The sequence below is a fragment of the Pinus tabuliformis genome, chromosome 8 (assembly GCF_031772625.1).
Source record: "Pinus tabuliformis cultivar Carrire ecotype Pingquan chromosome 8, CPIR1, whole genome shotgun sequence".
In the NCBI taxonomy this organism is placed as follows: Eukaryota; Viridiplantae; Streptophyta; class Pinopsida; order Pinales; family Pinaceae; genus Pinus; species Pinus tabuliformis.
This window is the reverse complement of record NC_142294.1, coordinates 1875582903-1875606473: the sequence shown is the minus strand read 5'-3', so window position 1 is coordinate 1875606473 and position 23571 is coordinate 1875582903. Positions and strand designations below refer to the sequence as shown.

The 23571-nt window shown below is 37.8% G+C and overlaps 1 long non-coding RNA gene and 2 pseudogenes across 1 annotated transcript; 2 read left to right on the top strand and 1 right to left on the bottom strand.

Annotated features, from left to right (window-relative positions):
* Window positions 1-2878: 2878 nt before the first annotated feature.
* LOC149243862 (cinnamoyl-CoA reductase-like SNL6) lies at window positions 2879-5598 on the bottom strand (annotated as a pseudogene).
* Window positions 5599-5838: 240 nt separating this feature from the next.
* LOC149243861 (GTP-binding nuclear protein Ran1B-like) lies at window positions 5839-13459 on the top strand (annotated as a pseudogene).
* A 7171-nt stretch (window positions 13460-20630) lies between these two features.
* Window positions 20631-22075, top strand: LOC149243860 (uncharacterized). Its single transcript, XR_016245811.1, has 4 exons — window positions 20631-20992; window positions 21220-21291; window positions 21410-21478; window positions 22003-22075. It is a non-coding gene; the product is annotated as an uncharacterized LOC149243860 (long non-coding RNA).
* Window positions 22076-23571: the final 1496 nt, after the last annotated feature.

Sequence of the window (23571 nt, the reverse complement as noted above, 5' to 3'; positions counted from 1 at the left end):
TCGCTTTGTCCGTACTGTTTTCGATTCCGGAGACAAAGACAGTTGACTCGTAAGCCTCCGCGAACGACGGGGTTTCAATTGACTTTCTTCCACGATTGCGGATTACTCAATCAACCAAAATATTAAAAGGGGAAATTTGTGTTTCTGAATTGAATGAATTTTATTAGACGCTTTTAGAAACAACTTGCTTTTTCACTTTTTAAGAGTCGAGAAAAAGCTAAAGATGACTCTAGTCTCCTTCGATGTATTAACGAGCCCGAAGTGACAAATGCTCGGTTAGACTTTTTCAGTTATAGAGTTTGAAAAAGGCCAAAAGAAACTGCTCTGGAGATCTAGGCAGAGGGTGTGCCAAACCTTTCGCAAAACCACATAATACGTTTTACGGTACGGGTGGTCGATCTTCGTGAATGCTGTGTTCACTGCATTGCGATCAGTAGGGCGGCCGACACGGCTTCCTAAGGATAAAAGATATATTCCTATAGGGGTCTCCCAATATATACGCGACGGTACGTGGGAGCACAAGTCCGTATTAGTGCCACCGACTCTCAGGAGGAATCACCCACCTTCGTCGAGATCGACAGTCACTACGTTTAACGACGCTGTAACACGTCTCTAGCTTAGACCTCTATGTGTTTGCATTATGTTTCAAAGCGTTGTTAGGTTCATTCAATATATTTTAAGTTGATCTTTTTAAAGTTTTCCTTTCAAGGTTCACCACGAGATGTATTGATACAAATTCCTAAATGCAGTCTAAGATGAGAAGCAAGCTTTTTCAATCTTTTCGACTTATGAAAATCTTAACTACTGAGGGAAAAGAGAGACAAAATCTTTTCACACAGATCAAAGAGCACTCGCTAATGCACTTTTTCCCTAAATCAACATACAAACTTATATGCAAAATGCAAAAATGCAGGTATTTCTTTTCTCTTTCTTAATGTTTGTGCGACACAAAAAGAAAGCTGTTGTATAATTTCGAATTCAATTTCAAGTGAAAGCAAACAAGCTTGTCCAAAATCAAAAGACACCTTAAGATTTACTTGTTTCGACACTAGAAATATATAAATTCAAACCATATGACGAAAGCAAAAGCTCAATCAGCTATGAACAACAAACAAACTAACTCTTAAGATCAAAACGACACTTAATCACAGGTCTAGATCTAAGAGGCCACAGCAAGACTAGTTCACTTTCGTTATGGGAAACTGTAAATGATACAAGAAATACACAAAGAACAAACACAGTTTCTTTATACAGCCGAGGCGGAATAGTGGCAAGGAAATTTGGTTTCAGATAGGCACATTGACTGGTAACAGGCAGCAAAACAAGAGTGAAAACAGGGCAAGAAACAGCAGGAAACCCCAGTAGCACAAGGCAAGACTGGTCCAGCGCAGGTGGTACACAGGCAGTTTTACCTTCAGCGCAGGTAGCCCCTTCGGGAACTGCGCTGAAATGCAGACAGCCTTCACACAACCTGCACTGAAGAACGAAACTTTCGTTTCTCTTGGTTTCCGGGTCACAGATTGCTAAAAAATTCATAGTTTTTGGCCAAATCAGAAGCTATCAGTCAAGGACACACTAAGGGATGACAAGGAGGATGAAAAGATATCACTAAGAGCTTATTAGAGTCCTTGTGGATCAGCTCTTCAAATCATAAACTTGCCCAGAAACTGAGCTAGAGTAGCTGCCCTCTACTTTGCATTTGAAAGATCCAAATGCAGTTCGATTCGGTACTCCCTTTGTTTATGAAATGAATAGCAAAAAAACACAAACAACCAACAAGATACGATCCCCAGCGGAGTCACCAATTTGTTGTTGGGAAAAGTATCCGATACGGAATGACCCTATCCCACTCTAAGGGTGATAGTACCTCAGCAACAACCGAATGCAAAGCTATTCAAGATTACTTCTTTATGAGATGTAAGAGAGAGGAGAAAGAGATCCACTAACCGTTATCTTCCGCTAATGATTGATCCAATCTTCCCTCTTTGCTGCTTGCTCCCAGCTCCTTGCTCTTTCACCGGCCCAGCTACACAAAGATCCTGCAAAAGCACAAGAAAGGGAAACTACAAGAAGCATACATCCATAACTGATTCAAGGATTAGAATAAATCAAATATACAAGTATCAATACGGCACAAAGACACATGCATATAAAAGAACCTCAAATGCTTTATTAATGGAAGAAGTAAAGTTCTGAGAGTGTTACAACCATAAGAGGCCCAATCCAGCAACACCTCCCAGCAGAAAGAAATCTCCTCTTCACCTCCTTCAAAGCAATCACCCAATAGTTCTATACTCGAACCAACAGCACTTCCTTACATTCACCAGATTCCAGCCTCCCTAGACCTCATGAGAGAGCTCTATATATAGGAGTTTTGGAGAAAGGATGAGTCAGCTTGAGGCTGACATGAAGCTGACTAGTGTCCTCTCCCACTTCAGTTATACTTCAGTTCTTGAGTCCACTTGGAGTTTCTTGCTTCCACTTGGAGATCTAGATCCTCCTACTCATCACAAGGCGAATTCCCTGATCCAAGTATCATTTTGGAAGCTTCCTGGGCATTTGACACCTTGCAGAATGACTGTGCCACTTGGCCAATCTCGCCCAGTGCAGGTAGCCTTCATTAGAGTTGACATTCAGCGCAGGTACAGAGTGGAGCAGTTGACATTCAGCGCAGATGCTCAGTGGAGTAGTTGACATGATCCAGAATTAGCTTGTTTTTGAGTGTTTTCAGGTGGAGAACTGATTTTCAGTGCTGTCGTTTGCTAACCTTGTTCCTCTAGGGGTAGGAACAACATGTTTAGGGACTTTGGATCCCTCGGATTATCGACATTTCATGCTTCATGCTGTAAGGCACAAAAATGTCTATAACACCCGTCCCTTACAGTTTGCTGCTTAGGGTTGCACGGTTTCCATATCCAACAATTAATCCAGTCAGCTTCTTATTACTCAGACGCTCTTGGCAAACTATTGAGTCTTCAGATCTATTACCAAATTATGAAAAAAATCAAATAAATAATGAGATCATGACTATATTTGGTCAATATCTATGTATGATTAATTTCATTGTGATATAGTAGCTAAGATAAAATATCACTAGGTAAGCAACCCAATTTAAATCTTGAAGATACAGAATCTTTAGTGATTTTAATATATGAAGAATAATTAATTGCTCTGTACCTATCAGGGAATGGTATCAGGTGTTGCAAACTCTATGCTAAATTGACAACATCTTTTGCATTACTAACTATTTGATTGAAACATATATATCTCCCATAGGCAGATGGATCTTCATAAGCACATATATGTGCATCCACTAGAAATCTTATGTCTACACTAGCTAAAGTGCCCTTCTCGTACATTTGTGCAGCCCCTGCAATCACAAAGACTAGCCACTGTAAATAAACTAGCTAACATTTTTCACTTCCATAGATTAGATCCTCTCCAAGGGATTACTATACCATATTTGTATGTTCTAGAGCAGAGTCTATTTGATATGCGGATCTCTCACCCTCGCCTTTAAGATATGCAATGGTAGATCCTGAGCTTTTGTATGTGATACCAGGTCCCACAATCAGAGATGAGTTGATTGTCACCATATTCAACCCCCTATCCATGGCCATCGCCCATGCAACCTTCTCTGATAGTGTCTTGGCTAATGCATACCACAACTGTGAACATGAAATATTGTGTAATTAGAACAAAATACCATAGATAACTGCAAGGTTCGGAATACTATTATTAAACTGTACATCTTTGAACTCCACAATCTTTGAGAAACACCCAAATTTTATACATATACCCCTTCAAAAAAATGATGAATACCGCACCACAATGTATTTAGGTTCTCTCTGTAAAAATATATATACTTAGCACAAATCCATTTTAGCCCTGATTCAGTATGCAACAAAGATTTAGACGAATGTTACATATCTAGACTTTCTCATTATTTGATGAATTTATAACCTGGGCAACTTCAAAGACAAAAATGAATTGGATATGGATTGTTGCATATAGAGAAGATATATGCACTCTGTTGTCTATGATGTGGTATCACTTCAGCAATCTTAAGAGGCAAAAGATCAATTGGATATGGGTTATTGCAGGGTTATCTGCAATATGTAACATGTATTATCATTTGAGCAATTTTAAAAAGCCAAAAGCTAATCAGATATGGATTCATGGACTGAAAGAAGCAAGATGAATATGTAGCATGTATTATCATTTGAGGAATTTCAAAAATCCAAAATATAATTGGATATGGATTCATGGACTGAGAGAACGCTGAAGCAAGATGCATTGTATAGCTCAGTAAAAGGATGGTGGACAAACTAAAATATGAAAGAGTAAATTGGATTAATTTCTTTAGATTGGAAGGAGAAATTATGCTTTTCCCCACCCAGATACAATTGTTACAAATGTCATGTTTATCTCATATTAAATATACTACTGTCATGGATTCCATCTCCTTGGAAAACTACTATTGTAGTTGGCCTTGAAAAACTGTAGATGCAAATTTTGAAGTTATTTATTAGATTAACTAATCTGATCAAAGAAGCTTTAGATGCAAACTTCTGAGTTACTTACTAGATTAAGCAACTAATCAGACCAACGCTGTCGAACATACCATTCCGTTAGATATCGTTAACAAGTTAAAAGGAAAAAGTGATAAATCAATCCACTTTACTTAGATTGTATACTAAACTTAAAATTTTGTCATTTAAAAATTATATATACAGACCTTCAATTTCCTACAAAGATTTGCATCACTCCAATGCCTCTCATCAAGGGCATTAACCTTGTAGTCTCCATCTTCTCTCCAAATTGCTGCAGCCACATAAGAAGTGAACACAACTTTCTCAATGGTCTAGGTCTGAGCACACGCTTCCAATGCATTGTGGGCTTCTTGTACTTCAAGTTCTGCCATCACTTCCTGTATTACACAAGTCCACATCTATCAATATTCAACCCTTCCAATACATATACCAAAATGCACACATCTTTAATTTAAAGGTTCACTAACTTACATCATAACCTGCAGCACTCTGAGGGTGTTCAAAGCTATAGAACAGACCAAAACAACCCTTGAGCACATCAGTAATGTTGTGATAATCCAAGGCGTATGCATAGAAGATCTACAATCAATCCCCATGCAATTTTCTGAGAGACTCAACTTCGCCTGCCACCATTTAAAATCATCAATGAAGAATGCCAGCATACTATAAGTTCAATAAAAAAGAAATGTGAAAACCTTCATCTCAATTTCAAGGTGACTGGGAATTCAAAATAGGGATGGGATGGCACAATTTTCCTATATTTATTCTTAGGGGTTTGAAAAAAAAGGTAATGCATCAAACTTGGGTTAAAATCTTAAATTCATAGATTCATCTTAACGTGAAATTTATCAAGAAACTACAAAATCTTGTTCTCTTTTCAATAAATAAACATACCAGCGTCTCTCTGCACAGTGGCGTGCACTGAATAGCCTCGTTGCAGAAGGCCCTGAACAATCCACAAGCCTACATAACTGGACGCATCCATGACACAGACGACCTTGCCATTTCCCTCAGAGGGGTTCAGACCAGAGGTAAACACCAGCATGGCTGCTCTCTCCACAAATCGTTTTTCCGAATGCAGGCCTGCAAGAGAGAGACATAAGTAAAAGAGTATGCGTGGTCGACCATGGCAGGAGCGTTCACTGGATTCATGGGATTGGCTTCTGTGTGAAGTTGAATGGCAGGGAGTAGTCTACCCAGGCAGAGGAATTGGTGAGGGAGCAGCCCGCGGGTTATTTCCGAATTCAAATTCCATGGTGAATTAACTTCCCGGCGGCAAGACACGATGGAAATCGGAATGTCTATCAAGAACCTGTCAGTCGTCAACATTAATGTGGAGGGTGGCGGAGCTGGGTGGAGGCCGCGGAGGGTGGTGGAGGGCGGAGGAATTTCCGGCGGCTGGAGCCGAAGGTTTTTCTGGGCGACAACGGAAACTGGGCAATTCCTTCGCCTGGGTAGAGTACTCCCATCTAATTTGTTGAACTTCAACCTTGGGAACTAAGACGGATGCTGACTCTTTTTGTTGTGTCGTTTGTTTATTCTTTCTAAATGTTGATGTTCCCAACCACATACTAGCACTTACAGTAATATATTCATCTAAATTTGTCATACGTTTGCTTAATATTTTGTGCACTGTACGGGCTGCGATAGCTTTTTAATTTTTGTACTCCTTAGACATTATTGCAAGGGGAATGTGATGGCCTTTTTATTTTTGTACTCTTAAACACTCTTGGTAGTGCCAAATGGTACTTTGAAATATTGTTGTTATAAAATAATAGCTACATTGCACAAGCATCTAGAATGTCGGACCATTGGGAAGGTGGATATGATTGTTTATAACATCAAAGTTTCTTCACATTGCACAAGTATCTAGAATACGAGTATCTAGAATGTAGGACATTGGGAATGTGGATATGAGGGTTTATAACAATGAAGTTCCTTCCAAATTTACAAGAAACGTCAGGTTGGGAGTGGCAATACTATAAATTAAATAATTATGAAAAAATATTCTAAATCACAATACATCTTATAGTGAGTAGTGCATTGATATATATCATATTTCAATTTATAAAATGTTTGAAGGTATTACTTACCAATGTTCAGATTACATTCATACAATGTTTGAAGGTATTACTTACCAGTGTTCAGATTACGTTCATACTCTGTTTGAAGGTATTACTTACCAATGTTCAGATTACATTCATACACTGTTTGAAGGCATTACTTACCAATGTTTAGATACATTCATTATAGATGAATATAATCCACGTATATTTGGTTAAATTCAAAACTGACTAAAATATAATGCCAATATTGGAATGTTATGCTTCTTATAAATGCGTATATTCTACTATTTATTTCAATCAAAATGTGGGCTATTTCTGAACTATTTTGTCTCCTAGGAATGCTTCAGATTTTAGTATTTAAATTTTATTTCAATCAAATGCCTCCTATCTGTTGGAAATGCAATATGGTATATACTATAGTATATCAGACTTTACTATGTTAGTATACTCAACTATTCAACAAGTTACAAGTAACAAAACTCAGCTACTGTTTTCTATAACTAAAGCCTGGAAAGTAAACTTCACATGTTAGTATACCTAACTATTCAACAGATAACAAGTAACAAAACTTAGCTACTGTTTTCTATATCTAAAGCCTTGAAAGTAAACTTCACACGTCATGTCATAAGCTATAATATTTTGGCTTTAGCAAACCATATAGGGAATTAGTAAAAACACAACAGAATTTAAGAAACCATGCAGTGTAACTTACAACACTACAGTGAATCACATAACAAACTTTAGTGGACAAGCATACCTGGGAAATGCTAATTTCAGAAAGTAACAAATATGTTGAGATGACCAAATGGTGGCAAAATTCCTCACACAGTTTCTCATGATGTACTACCAAAATGCTCTTCAATGCATCTTTCTTATCTATGACTCTTCAGTGTGCCTCATCCCTCAATCAATTGTGACTACTAAATACACCTTGGTCCTCCTCACACTAGATTCACAATGTTGCTTTACTTACACAATGACTCATAATACAACATGATGTGAAATGCCAAATAATACCTAACAAATGTGTATTCTCCATGATGAAGTAGCTAATTTATAGATAAAAACTAACACTTTAAAACTGTTTTATAGTTTTTTAGAAGCATCGTGAAATTGACATTGAAACAATGAGAAAACATCATCAAGAATGCAAAAATTTAGGGCCCATGAACTTGAAATCTTGTAGGTGATTTTGTCAGATTGAGAAAGCTTGTATTGGAAACTCGATTTAAAATGTTACCAAATTCCATTCCTCGGTCTCAAAGCTCGCAAGTTCTCTATTCTTCATGATGGAGTAGCAATAATCTCTGTTCTTCACGATGGAGTAGCTATTTTATAGATAGAAATTAAAACTTATAAAATTGTTTTGTAATTTTTTTTGGAAGCATCATGAAATTGACATTGAAACAGTGAGAAAACATTATCAAGAATGCAAAAATTTAGGGGCCATGAACTTGAAAGCTTGTGGGTGATTCCCGTCAGTTTGTATTGGAAACTCCATTTAAAAATGTTACCAAATTCCATTCCTGGGTCTTGAAGCTCCCAAGTTCTGTGCTGTAGTTTTTAAGGACATTTAATATCCTCATGGCTTATATTACTATTCCCTGAAGAAGGAATCTTCCATAATAATCCTCTATGCGTGTACGCATTCGTTTGAAACTTTGATGTTCAATCATGTTTCCCTTGTAAAATGTTACCAAATACCAAATTCCATTCCTAGGTCTTGAAGCTCCCAAGTTATGTGCTTTAGTTTTTAAGGACATTTAATATCCTCATGGCTTATATTACTATTCCCTGAAGAAGGAATCTTCCATAATAATCCTCTATGCGTGTACGCATTCGTTTTGTCTGGACAGCAAATTCCGAAATTTGACTGTGGGAGTGTTTAAATTGTCTTTGGATGGCGGAAATGGATTTAGCATCTGTCATGAATGCCTGGGTACCCAAAACACTAAAGCTTGACCGCTGTAATTGACATTTTCAAAAATATTAGCTGGATTTTTTCAAAATCATGATGTAATTTCTATCATTTTCTGTGCAAAATTAAGGCACTAAAAATTCTAAAACGTGACAACTATAATCCACATTTTCAAAAAATTTAGCTAAATTTTTTCAAAATCATGCTGGAATTTTTATTATTATCATGATGGCTCCAACAATTTTTCATGCATTTTCAAATATGGAACGACGACCATGATGTTATTCATAATGTCGTATCACAAAACTAATCATTTCAAGTATAACTCATTATCATCCACCCTAGCTTTCAACAATGTCCATTCACATGTTGCTATTTTTCCACACACTACTATTATTTACAAAATATCCAAATTCAAAATACACATAACTAATACTTTCAACTCTAACTCATTATCATCCACCCTTTCTTTCAACAATCTCCATTCACATGTCGCTATTCTTCTACAAACTATTATTATTTACAAAATATCCATTTTGAGAATACACATAACTAACTATTGCAATTGTAACTCATTATCATCCACCGTTTCTTTCAACAATGTCCATTCACATGTCCCTATTCTTCCTGATTCTATGCTAATCTTCCCCACTCTATACATGTCCCTATTCTTCCCCACTCTATGCTATTCTTCCCCACTCTATGCCTTACGATGTTTCCTTTGCAACATAAGGTGCAAATGCTAGTAATTATAACCTCAACCCATTATATACTTTATGTTAACAAGTTATATGAATTACATGGTGTCCATTATATTGTTTTAATATTAGTGTATATGTATATTATCACTTCCGTTAAATATAAGCACTAACTTTAATAACCTTAATGCATTAAGGTTAAAACATGCAACCTATTAAGTTTTTTTCTTTAAAAACTCGTCTTGCCTTAAAGCAACCTCTCCGTCTCTTGTCTTTCACATTCTCCTGTGTGCCTGACACCTCTTTTCTCTCTGCCTTATTATCATATATCTCTTAATGACATCAACGTTGTGATGTTTATTACTTGTATCGTTCTACGTGGAGAATTCACCAATATGGCAGATAAATAATTTGGCATTTAGCAAATTAGCGGGGTTTATAAAAAAACAAAAAAAAATTATCACTAGTTTTGTCTCTCTTATTTACTTTTTCTTAGCAAATTCCTACAAGTGGTTTTGTTGAGTCTATTTTTGACGCTCACGGCAGTTTTGATTCAGCTTTTGGAAGTACTATGGACTTTGACTAAATCGCATTTTGGGGCTCGTCTTAGCATAAACATCATGCATATGATGCTTCTGAGGTTTTGTCGATCTTGAGGATGCGACAATGTTCACCGTTGATTGCTTTAAGCATATGGAGGAGGATTAACTAGATTTGCCTTCATATGTGAATATTTGCCACTAATGCAACCAATGTTTTCGCCAATGTAATAAACACAACACTCCAAGAGAGGGTATAAGGATTATTTCCACGTAGAAAATCTTAGTCAGCACAATATGAATTATGTAATTCCCCAACGCCACAACCTGAACAACGAGTGACGATACATAGCAAAACATGTATTGCAATAAAATTTATTATGAAAGCATAAACTCCCTACAAAAATATCATATAGAAGTAGGATAAAGCATTTAATGTTGACGTTTCCTTATCCGCATTGGCTTTTGGAAAACCTACAGTCAAGGTGTTTGGATTCATTTTCTGCCCTCTAAAGTAGTTATGAGGCAAACGAGCCTCTGGCCTCGCCAGACATCTGGTTAAGACCACAATCTCATGATGTACTGTCATAACCCCATTTCTCAAGAATAAATTATATATATATATATATAGATATATATATATATATTCATAAGGTTTTACATACGCAGGATTACCCTTTGGAATTATATATACAATTTCCTATGATTCATTTACCTTATGTCACTTTATGCACATCAATTTTCATACGAGTATGGTTTAAGGGATTGGTGTACTACGTTTTAACTTTAATAAAAATCTCTGTAATATGGTTTGGATGCATGTTAACCACGCGGCAATGGTTCTGGGGGTAGCTTTACGTTTTCCCTTTAGCCATCACGTGGCACCCCTTATCCATTACTGTGAGAATTATCTCCTGCTCTGCTTCATACTATACGAGGTCGGCAGGCTGTCCAGTCTTTTCGTCTTGCATCAACGATGGAGGGCACACTTCGTAATCCAACGGTGTCAGATCGTCTCCGCGGGCTACCGCCTAAACTAACGGTTGCCTTGGGTGATGGGATCATTTTTTTGGGAACTTTCTCTGTGGCTTTGCTCTGGTTCAGTCCATGCGTTCCGTATCGGAGATCCTAGCTCGCAGACCCTGTTCAAATGTCAGAGGATTCATTTTCAAACCCTTCAAGTAGATAATGCACAATGTTTTGTTCCTTCTGTAACCTTTTGGCTATGCGTTCTTTTCGATTTACTAATAAACTTCTCTATTATGCTCATGCATCATGCGTTTGCAGGGTTATTTGGTAATGGGGTCCTCTTAAAGCACTGGAACGAGTGTTGTTCATTCGTTGGCCGGAGTTCTCTTTAGTGGTAAGTGTCTTGGAAAGCACGAGGATAAATTCCTTGAGTTTTTGTTTTACTACGGTCTGCATTACTTATATTGTTGTCTAACATGTGCTATTCGGGTTGCTCCTTGTATAGATTAGGCACCCATTCCTCACACGACCTAAAGACTAAGGAAAACCCCACCCCCATTCTGTTTCGAGTTCCAAGTATGGGGAATCCTACCGGCCGCGGCTATGTCTGTTTTGCTTCATAGTTTTTCTTGTGTTTAGAGGAGGGTAAACCTCTAGGTCACCTTTATTTTTGATTGAACCAAGGTGGGGAGGGTTCTTCGTTCCCTCCAGGCTCCAGTTACCATGGACATGACAAATGTAATTTTAGACTCTTGAATTTGGATGTCCGACTGCAATTCCTCTACTCGGACAATTGTAACTGTATATATATTTTAACGCACACCTGTGCTTATTTTTCTCACAGCATATTAGGCTCCTTGTTTACTGGACTATAATTTATTGTGAGGGTATACTGCTTTTAACGACAAAATATTTTTTCCTCGTTTGTGCTTGTTTAAAGGTTACCGCACCGCGACCTTTCTGTACAGGAATTTGTACTCGTTTTTGTTTTATGAGTTCATAGTATTGCACAGCTTTTATCTATGTCATGTTTTTTGTTTGGTTTAGCTGCACATTCCTATACAGTTTATATGATGTTTTATGTAATTGACTGAAGAGGGTCTTATCCCCTAAGCTTACAACCTCCCTTGTTGAGAGGGTCCAAACCCTGCCCCTCAATTACAGTGTTCTTTTGAATTAATTCCTAATTACTTCTAGGTTATTAATACTTGTATGCTGGAAAGAGTTAAAACACGGACAAGATAATAACCCTACCAACCTGTTGTTCCATTCTATTCCAAACCCAGTTTTCCTTTTTGGGTGTTCCATTTGGCTTAGATAATGTCCACAAAGCGGGTCTATAGCTGCGCCACTCTGCTTTCTGGCCTTCCTTATTACAGAGGAAATGCTCTACTGCATCTTAACATAACCTGCAATAATATCTACCTTAGATTAGGGTCAATACAGTTTGCGGCAAGCAGACATTGTTGTTGTTGTTGTTTTTTTTTTTTTTTTTTTTTTTGATACACCTATGTCTCTTAAAGAAAGGGGCTCGGCCCAAAGGCTACAAGCCATTACTCAGTAATGCTGGTCTTGAGTTGATTCCATTCACTCGTCTAATTTCGGGTCTGCCTAAGCATTTATTTGTTTCCTTCTTATTTACTGATTGGGATTTTGTTTGTTGCAGTATTCATGGGCAATGTGAAGTTATCATGTTTGATGTTACTGCACGATTGACTTACAAGAATGTCCCAAAGTGGCACATAGATCTTTGCAGGTATCTCTTTTACATAGGGGTTGGGTCTCTAAGTAGAAATGAAGGTTGCTTAATTGTGTGGTGGCACAACTGCCTGAATTGATTAGCTAAATATCTTTGGGAATTTCAGGGTGTGTGAGAACATTCCTATTGTTCTTTATGGAAACAAGGTTGATGTGAAGAATAGGCAAGTGAAAGCTAAGCAAGTTACTTTTCATAGAAAGAAGAATCTTTAGTACTATGAGATATCTGCAAAAAGTAACTACAATTTTGAGAAGCCATTCCTGTACTTGGCACAGAAGCTCTTAGGGTGAGCCTTTAATCTAGTTTCTGATGCTCCCTAATATGAATGTTATATTAAAAAAATTTCATTGATTCTATAATGGGTTATTTTTATAGGTATCCAAACCTTCATTTTGTGTAGTCACCTACTCTTGCTCCTCCTGAGGTTCAGATAGACCTTGCAACCCAGCAGCAGTAAGTAGAATGCTATTTTCTTATTATTTTTTGTTAACTTTTATTGAAATAATTTGTTCCATTTCTAAAAGATTGAAACTTTGGCTTACAATATTTTATGTTGTCAGGTACGAGGCAGAACTTGTAGCAGCTGTGGCCCAACCCCTTCCAGATGACGATGATGATGCTTTTGAATAGCTTTGTTAAGATGCTTTTGCATATTTAGGGATTGGTGGATTCAATTAGTTTTGTATCATTGGAGTTTGCTCTTGAGTTCCGACATTTAATTCTGATTTGTATTTGGGGCTTAGAATAGCATTATCGCATCTCTCTATATGTGATTTGGGTACTGTGCAGATGTTTTCATCGGTGGAGTTGGCTAAGCTATCTTAGTTCAACTCCATTACAGAGCTATTTTTATATGCTAAGACAGTTTTTTCCGTTATATACTCTTGCACATTTTGCACAAGAACTTTTTGTACTCTTCAAATATTTCAAGAATGCTCAAGTGCCTTTCGTTGTGTACTGTTAGGGGAAATGCTAGTTGCGACAATTGTTGCTTGTAATATATTATGGCTTGTTAAAACTTTCTCTGAAAATTCTAGCTACGTCTGAGGATTTATTTTAACTCTGAAATTGGTTTACATAGTTGATAATTGTGGCTATCAAGCCTGCCTGGGTATTCTTGTGGGTATGTTGTCTGTCGAACACATAAAGGTATCGCCATTTCATTAATTGGGCTCTCGATTGATTTCTGCATAAGTATTCGTTTTGTCTAAATATAAAGTCGTTTCCATTCAACAGTCTATAGATTCTTCTTAAACTATAGTAAAACTGGGAGATGGAACGCTTATCAAAGCTAAGGTAGCATCTTAAATCCAAACTTCTGACTCCCATTTGAAGTAGATATTAAAGCTTTATAAGATGGCACGTTGTTGAAAAGTTGACAGTGATTAAATATGTTGGCTAGACATTGCATTTATATATGGGTGGCCATGTTAAGCTCATGTCATATATCCCGCTGCAATTTTTTTTTTTTAATATATACATATACACAGCTATATAATTACCAACACATAGATGTGCTTTATAAGGTTGACGGTCTTGTATCATGTGTACATAATTGTCAACACATGAGTTATTCTCTATACGGTTGATAGGTCTGTAATTCCTATTCTTATGTATGCTCACATAATGGCTCACTTTAAAACATGCATGAAACAAGTCTTATAGTTGTACAACTACCCAACCGGTTGGACAAGACTGCGATGATTCACACATAGTTCTCCATGACTCGAACCTGTTAGCAATTGACACGATCTCCACCCAATGATTCGTGTAATTCCCCAGGGATATGAAATTAGCGATGTTGTGGTTTTTTTGTTGTTTGATACACATTGATTTGGGTTAACATTAATTGATCATTAACTTGTCTGTCCCACCCCGGGTACGTGGCATGGGCAGTCTCCAGATGCCGCCTCAGGATCCTTCATGTATCAACAGCTACGAGACGAGAGAGGTGATCCTACGACTGCCATGGATGCTTGCCGACTTAGACTACTCTTGGCGCGAGGTTGTAGTCCCATTCTTCCGCGGGAAGACCTGGAACTTGTTTCGCCTCCTACCTTAGTTGAGCGCTTGACAGTCTCAGCTCTATGGTTTGGTTGTAGAGAACATGTCCGCGAGGTTTCAGAACCTAATCCCACCACTAGAATTTATCGACCAGGTAATTATTTAACAGTTTCCTTTCCTAGTTCATTGATTTACAATCGTTTGATTTGCAGATAGACCCATCATATATAGGATAAGTATGTACGATTCTTTAACCACAGTTTTTTTCTCGCACACAGGTACCCCCACTCCTTTTGTCTGGGTTGCGGATGGCATTGGACGGAGTGGTGAGTGGATAACCATCCTGGCTTCCACCGGTATGATGAAATTCCACTTGCTTTTGTTTGTAGGAATGGGATCTGGACCTAGTCTATAGGCTATTGTCCCTGATTTGTGTCTATCGCTTGCCAGAGCTCGCAGATAGGTGGCCTGGTCTCGGGTTCTGGTGAAGTTATCCCCGAGAGGGCTTCTATTGTTTTAGTTAAATGAATATGAGGCTTCATTCCTCGTGGTTTGCTTTCTCTTAGCCGTGCTGGCTGTGCATGCTGTTCTAATTGTTTACTTATACCAGGTCTGCCTGGAATTAACTTATGTCCCTGGGCAGCTTCTCCATTTTCATGGCCCAACTTTTGATAATGTAATATGTATTTTGCGCTCCATTCTTTTGTCTACTAGACTTGGAACTGAACATGGAAATTTTTGTTGAAATCTTGAACATGTATTATGGCTTCACTGAAACGATTTATCGCTCAAATTCTAGTTCTATTTGATTGTTTAAAGTTGTTTTCGACTCCCTAAATTTGTGGTTCTGTACAACAGTATATATATATTTATTCGGTTTCCAGCTTTACGTTTCATCCTGAAGAATTGATTTTCGGTGTTAACTATGTCATTTGTTGTGCTTTCCGCTTAATCCAACCAGATGTATTTACTGTTTTTAATCAGTTTAGGGGTTTGGCCCCACATGAGGGTTTTCGAGGGTTACGGCCATGCCACTCACAACCACTGTAACCTATCTTCCGGTTACCATGTATTAGTGCGGCCAAGACCTGAGACCCCCTGCCCATGAGTTCAACACTCTCCTAGACCTAGTGGTTTCTAATGTGGGTGCATGCAGTGTAAACCACAAAACTAGGACCTCACCCATTCCTGGTAGTGGAGATTTCCCTTTTTCGTTTCGAGGAATTGTTCCACTGGAATTCCGGATTATTAAACATCACTTATTTTGTAGGTAGAATGTTTACTACTCGTCCTAATTTGTAGAGGATTTATCTTTTTGTTTTACTCCCCATTCTTGCGGCTTATACTCTTAAAGTCAAAAAATTTCCAATCCAACACGTCTCACAAGGGTTCCAATGCTCAAGCTGTCAAACCCAGGGTAGATTCCATGAAGGAACCAACCTGACTTTCTTTCCTTTTTTTTTTGGAAACCTTAGTGCTTAACTCCATTTTCGTTCGCGGCAAGGAGATTATAGCATTCTATGAAACCTTTACTTCTATTAATTATTGCACTAAATCTTGCATGACTCGTTTTCTAATGGTGTTTAACAAGGACAATGTAACAATTCTTTTCCCAACATAACCTCTACTATACAGTCCCCCTATATTTAGGAATAGTCCGACAACAGTTGTCAACTACAACCGCTCGGTAGCGTCCATAGCACTTGCCATCTTCGTGGAGGTTTCGATTATCACTGCTACTATGATTTTTTTTTTAAAGAACAGGGGAATACATCCTATGTTCTTCCTCGGTGGCAGCAGCAAGTTCTTGAGTTTTCTAACAGTAGTTGTTAACTATATACAGTACATTTACCTTTTTCTAATGTCCTTACAGAATTACTTATAAATGTTTACTCACTTACCTGAACTACTGTAACTTACAAGTAATCCAGAGTCGGGCCTCCACTGTTTCTCCCGCTTCCAATATGCCACCCAATCTTGAGATTCGTCCTCCAGGACCAAAATCTCCCCTCTAGCTCCCTTGTCGGAGCACTGCCCTCAACAAGTTGTTGCACCTTCCTGCGTGGCTATCTAGTCCTCACCAGACTTAGCTTTTTTTTGTTTGTGTGTTTCTTTCCCTCTGCCTGTCCCTATAGCGCAAAACCCCCTTCTTACCTCCTTTCCTCCGGAAAAAACCCCGTTAGAAAAGAAGTTAGGGTATATCAGGACACACAGTAACCACCTTCTTGGGAAGTTGCTAGCTTTTCAAGAAACATTTTCTTTTTAAGAAAAAGGAACCACAAGAAATATTATTAAATCAAACAGATAATAATAGTCAATTCAGTTTACCAATTACCACAGTAAAATCAAATATTTAAATTTATCCCGTGGCATCACAGCTCACGTGGTCTTGGAGGAAGGCATTTTCTGCTTTGTATTATTGTTGGCATGATTTAGATTTTATAGGAGTGTTCCGACATCAATTTTCAGTCCTCACTTTTATATATTTATCACTTATATTCATGCCAATTGTAATGTATCCACGGTAAATCTACGTAATATATATATATATATATATATATATATATATATATATATATATATAACTTTAATCACATCTAAGATACTATTGCATGCACCTTATTCGTAAAAAGACTAACCCCATTAACACCTACACACGGAATTCACATTCACGAAGGTCATGGATTGGATATCTTGTCCTTATGTGAGCAAATAGGAAGTATTTCGTGGGTGCAGAGCGTTATCTGCCGTATTAATTGCTGGATGCACTGGTTCGATACACCTAGCTCTAGGCATTTACTCCTACCGGCGTTGTCACGTGATGGAGGTAAGGTTTTGGTATCCTCTGCTTCCACGCCCTCGGGTGTCTCCCCGCATCGACGATGGAAAAGAGGGAATTCCCATCCGAGGGTAGAGCTATCTCGGTGCGCACCATACTCGATGAAACATTTTTTCAGGAAAACCATACTCGATGAAACATACTATCAATGGTTCTATATACATTCCCCCCTTGGACCTGTTACAGTTCCCTCCTCCTTTGAGCACCGCAATCATACCAAACCTTCTCTGGTTGAAGCATGGTCGTGGTTCTGATGCCTACTACTGATTCAGAGCGAGCTGGACTGAGCCTTTTACAGTGGCTACCTTGCAGTAAAGCTTAATGTGCTATCTATAAGGTTTATATGTTATGTTTTTTTTTTCTTCTATGCCCTTGCCATATTCAGACGTGTTATGAACAATCTGAAGTTTCTAACTTACCCTCGGTGTATTTTTGTTGTCTGTGGTGAGGTATGAAGGTCTCTTCCCAAAGTACGCTATGCACAGGCCCGGTGAAGCTGCCTGTCTTCAGGGTCTTGCCTTCTCAGAGATGTAGTGAACAGGTGAGTTCACACCCGATTGTATCCGCTTACTATTCTTCAACATAAGTGTGTTACTACAGGAATTGATGATTTAATCGCTCTGAGTATAAGTTTCTATTGGTTTTTTTTTTTACTCTTCTGAGTTTAATGACAGATAGATTCGGCCCTCTGGCCCAGACCCCTTACGGATTCTCCTCTTGGTTACTGTACAGGGGTTTTGGCAGGGTTTAAGCCTGACAAGTCAGCCCAGCCAACGCAAGGATTGAAAATCCTTAGCGCGATGTGGCTGTGAACTGATAACTCTGTTTTCCTTTGTTGAATTTGTCGGGCCTTCGAGCTCGCTGATTCATGCATTTATGTAATTTATTTCCACGGTTATCAAACTAAATTGGTTGTATCCCCGAACTGTTTTATTGTGACTTCCTACAGTTTTCCGAGGCTGTCTGAGTACAATTTGTATATTCATTCTTTTTTTCTTCTATGGAGGGTCAGGGTCTTTTCGACCCGAGCTCGGCTGGTTTGAAGAGGTGAGCGCCTCCCTTACGGCACCTGATTGTATGGCTTAATCACTCTTTTTCATTTGCCCTGGTTAGGGTTCATGAACTGTGGAGGGAGTCACTTATAATCATGACAATGTTTTTCCATAATTTTATATGAATATATATACTACTTTGCACAATGCTCAGTTTGCCTGTTCATTTTCTTATCACCATTATACAGTAAGATGCTTACCGCATGTTAATTACGATTTTTATGCCTTACTATTTTAAGTATTTGGGCAAAGAATATTCGTCTCACATCTCACTACAGGGTTATTGTTCACATGAGTCACAGGGGTACTACCTGAACTTGATTCCACGTCCACACTTGTATGTATTCTTTGTTTTTCTTGTTCCCTTGTGGAGTCGTGACTTCTGTATAACTGCCTGGCTATGTTATATATATAAATATTTATGGTTACAGTGCCGACTTAAAGATTCTTTTACCTACATGCTAATATGAATGTGTAACTCTGGTCCTCGCAGTTACGGCTTTGTTCCTTAGTGTTTTTCTTTGAGACTGTCTATAATTTTGACTCTGTAAATGTTTTGGGTTCGAGTTTCCGGAAATGAGCTTTCTTGTTTTGCTACGTTTCACGGCTTATATAGGAATTGGACATAGAACAGATAACTATTGAACTCTCTGATGATTTATGAAATATAATCGTTTTCATTGCAATGACATTTTAGTTCCAAGAATTATGTAATTATAATGAGTCCCTGCATTAACTATTTTCTGTTTTCCGTAATCTTTGAAAGGGTTTTCCCAGTAGCCCTTGCTCACACTTAACTTCCCGAACCATATGTATTTTTTTTTTAAGAGAAAAGGAAAATGAAAGACAGAAATAAAATCTTGCCCTCCCTGTTATACCTTTGCACAGTCCAATTCCCTCTAAGAATTCTCTCACCCTCCTTTCATAATATAACAAGAAAGAGGAAAACTAATAATAACCTTATAAAATTACCAAGTTAGTATCAATTCTAGGGATTACTTCGTACCTGAAATTCTTCTGGTTGAAATGTCGTTTCTGGCTCACTCCCGAAACAAAACACGAGGTCTGGAGTTCCTTGGATAGAATGTCATCTTCTAACAGTCACCCAAAACTGGGTCTGTCGTCTGTCAAACCGCCCAACCACGAGATTCGCCCTTCAAGACCAGAATCTCCCCCTTGCTTCTTGCCAGACCTCAGTCTTGTGCAAGTTGCTTGTACAACGAGCAGGGCTATCTGGTCATCACCAGACTTAGCCATTTTTTTTCCCAGAGTCTCTTATTCTTCCTATCACTACAACACATAATTTTTCCTCCCTTCTCCCCTTTTCCCTGGAAACCCTCCAGTTAAGGAAGGTAGTTAGGGTTGCTTCCTCAGCAGCCGATTTTTTTCCCACCTCAAGAGGACAACTTCCTCCTTGAGGATTTACTTTCTTTCAGGGAACACTTTTACATTTTCACAATTCACCAAATTATATTTAAATTCTAATCAAATACTAATAACAAGTTCAGTTTGTTTCTACCACAGTAATTCAAATATTTACATCATTTTCCTGGGGCATTACACCAATGCTGGGTAAATTTGGCTTTGAAGGAAATAGTTCTATGCCGTTTTATTTCTTAAGTATCACATTTTATCTATTGTTGGTTTGACATGTTTAATGCTCGAGCAATATTTTCTGAAGTGTTTCTTGTCTTCATGTCTGTTGGAAGGAAACCACGTTAGGCATGGAATGCTGCATTGTGATGTTGGTAATTACTGGTGTGGAAATGTGAATGCTGGACTGAGTGCTCCACACACACAGCTTGTTATTATTTAATTGGCAGAGTAAACCTACAGATTTACAGGGGTGCCAGGTTTTGTTGAAACACAAAGTAAAACTTTGGCGTAAATTTAGTAATGAATTGAATCCCCTCTTGCTAAACAAAGGTAATATTTAGGCCGATAGGCCTTCCTATGCATCAACAATCGTCAACACTTTTATACTACTCCGTTGGATCAGGTGAGACACTTTCAACTGTTGATTTGAAGTGTGACTACTTTTTCTCATTCTTTTATGTCACTCTTGAAGATATTTTCACTGCTTTTTCCTTGCCAATTGTTGTTGCTGTTCTTCTTCCCTGCCTTTTGGCAAGCACTGTTCTTCTTCCCTGGCTTTTGGCTGTTGGATTCTACTCTCTTTGCTGCCCTTTACTTGTCAAAGCACTGCATAGGATGTGTAAACTCTGGATTCTGGAGGAGTATCATTTAACAATGCTTTTGCATTTTTTAGGGATTTTGCAGACAATCAATTAAGTGGGGAGATCCCCAGGCTTATCTATTGGAATGAAGTTTTGCAATATTTGTAAGAGTCTGGGTTCTTTATGAGTTTTCCTGGGCTTATCGTTCTCTCACTAAGAAAAATTTGTTTTTATTTTCCTCTTAAGGTTTGGAAGAAGCATTTGTGTTAATAGTACTGTTCTTAGGTTTGAAAACTAAATTTGGCGCCCATTCTTTTTGAAATGGGCATATTGTTATCGTTTCCAGGGGGCTGCGCAACAACTTCTTACTTGGGACTCTTTCCCCTGACATGTGTCAATTGACAGGATTGTGGTTCTTGTAAGTCACAATACTTCTGTCTTGTGGAGTAGATGCAGAATTTTTTTGAAGCTTTCTTTCTTCGAATTAATTCTGCATATGAAACCCATCAAAACTCGCGGTCACAGAGCATTTATCTTTGAATTTATGTATCTCGATGCAGCATTTTCAGTGCATTAACGAATTTTACCTGAAGTATTCTTCGTGGTACCTTAAATGTTTCTAAATAGTTGATCTCTGTTATGCAGTGATGTGCAAGGCAACAACTTGTCGGGGACCATTCCTGAGAATATTGGCAACTGTACAAGCTATGCAGTTTTGTATGTTTTGTGATTTTCCTAACTGGATTTTAAATGAACAAACGGGTGTAAATGTATGGTTTGATGCAAGACTCGTGATCTCAATTACTTACGGAATTGGGGCTGGTATTCTTATCAGGGACTTATCATACAATCAACTTACCGGAGAGATCCCCTTCAATATTGGGTTTCTACAAGTGGCTACTCTGTAAGTGGAGATATTTCCAGGTTTGAACTATGTTCTAGTATCAGGAATTTTGTGTTGAATAGGCAGGGATATGAGATTATGCAGGTTGTCTAAGTAATGCAATTCATTGCATGGTATGCATTATTCAACCGACATCATTAATTTGGTTGCTTTAGTTGTCCTACCCTAATTTTAAAGCGGTTATCCTAGGTCGTTACAAGGAAACAAGCTGACCGGAAGGATACCTAAAGTAAATGGTCTCACGCAGGCTCTTACTGTTCTGTAAGTACAGTGTTTTCTGGATCTCAACTTGTCCAAAATTTTCCTGTGATCGGATTAAAGTATAATCTCTTACATTTAATTGCATGGAAGCTTGGATCAATAAGAATCCATAATGATTTTGGATATTGTCAATATATTTCTTATGCAAAATCAATCAATATTCCTTCATTCATTGATAAATGTTTTGTGACCTTTGGCAAAAACTTGATTATGTAATTATGGTGTAAGCTTTAGTGTACTGATACAATTAATATTTATTACAGGGATTTGAGTGATAATCATCTTTACTGGAACAATTCCTTCGATTCTAGGCAACTTGACTTACACTGATAAACTGTGAGTTGCTTGCATAGTTAATGCTCGAATTGTTCCCTTCTGGGTTTGTGAAAGTCCATTACTTTTTGACTCTAAATTTCTTTTATGTTCAATTTTCAAGAAGTTGATTCTCTTGTTCTTTCTTTTGCACTACTCAGATATTTACAAAGTAATAATCTCACGGGATCTATTCCGCCAGAATTGGGGAACATGACAAAGCTGGGATACCTGTAAGAGATTCCAATCACATATTTTGTGATGATTGATATGTAAGAAATGGATACTAGACGTGCATGATAAGAAATATCTCTTTGATAGTCAACGGTTGTATGCATATGCAGGCAGCTAAATGACAATTAGCTGAATGGGAAAATTCCACCTACACTGGGGAATTTGGAACAGCTGTTCAAATTGTAAGTTTGTGTCCAAAACTTTTTCTATAAAGTGGACATAAAAATGATAGAAATATCTTGAATCCTCCCATACACTAAACATTAATCTATGATATCTTTTGGATTCTCGCTGTAAGTATTTAACATTCCAAGGTTGTATTTTTTTTGAGACAGAAATCTTGCCAGAAATCAACTTGAAGGTCCGATCCCAGAGAATATTAGTTCATGTGTTGCTCTCATTTTCTTGTAAGTGATATAATCTTCAAGCCAAATGATGAATTTGCGGAGCATAATTTCCCACTGGCTAACAATATTAACGTTGTTCCTTCATTGTCCTTTGTCCTGTAGCAATATGCATGGCAACTGTTTGAATGGAACTATTCCTTTGGAATTTCAAAAACTTAACAGGCTAACTTATCTATAAGTAATCCTGGGCCATATTCTAAATTGACCTATAACATAATGAGCTGTTGAACTGCATTAAGCATATTCAATGTGAATAACGGTACAGAAATCTGTCCTCCAACAATATCACTGGAACAATTCCTGTAGAGTTGGGGCATATTATAAATTTAGACAGATTGTGAGTTTTAGTTATTCTAGTGTCTTGGTACATTCATATTGATGGCCAGATGTGTAGTGAGAAGACCGTTGGTCGCCGAGATGATGCCTTAAACACTTTCTTCAGTAAAACTAGAGTCGAAAGCATGTTCCCCCTGCTGTATTTGTAGATCTGGAGCCAGTTTTCATTGACGAGTAACCTATAAGCTGGCCAGCAGATGCCAACAGATGTTCACCTTGTTGGAACCAGTTGAACATCGTAATAGAGATGGTGAACAATCGCGGACGGTTCGGCCAGTGGAATATTTGTCACATCATCATCAAGGGGGTATGAATTCCAAAGAACCTGTTGATGGAAATTCCCAAGCAAAATTATGTGAAATGAAAAATTTATTGAGACTATTGGGCACGTCTATTTATGACGGAAGTATGTGACTCGAACAAGAATTTTTAGACCATGAACTCAAATTCATTGAAATGCAGTAGCATAATAGTGAATTGTAAAAATTAAAGATTCAATGTGGGTAGTCACTAATCTAATTTAATTAGGTTAATGAAGTAAAT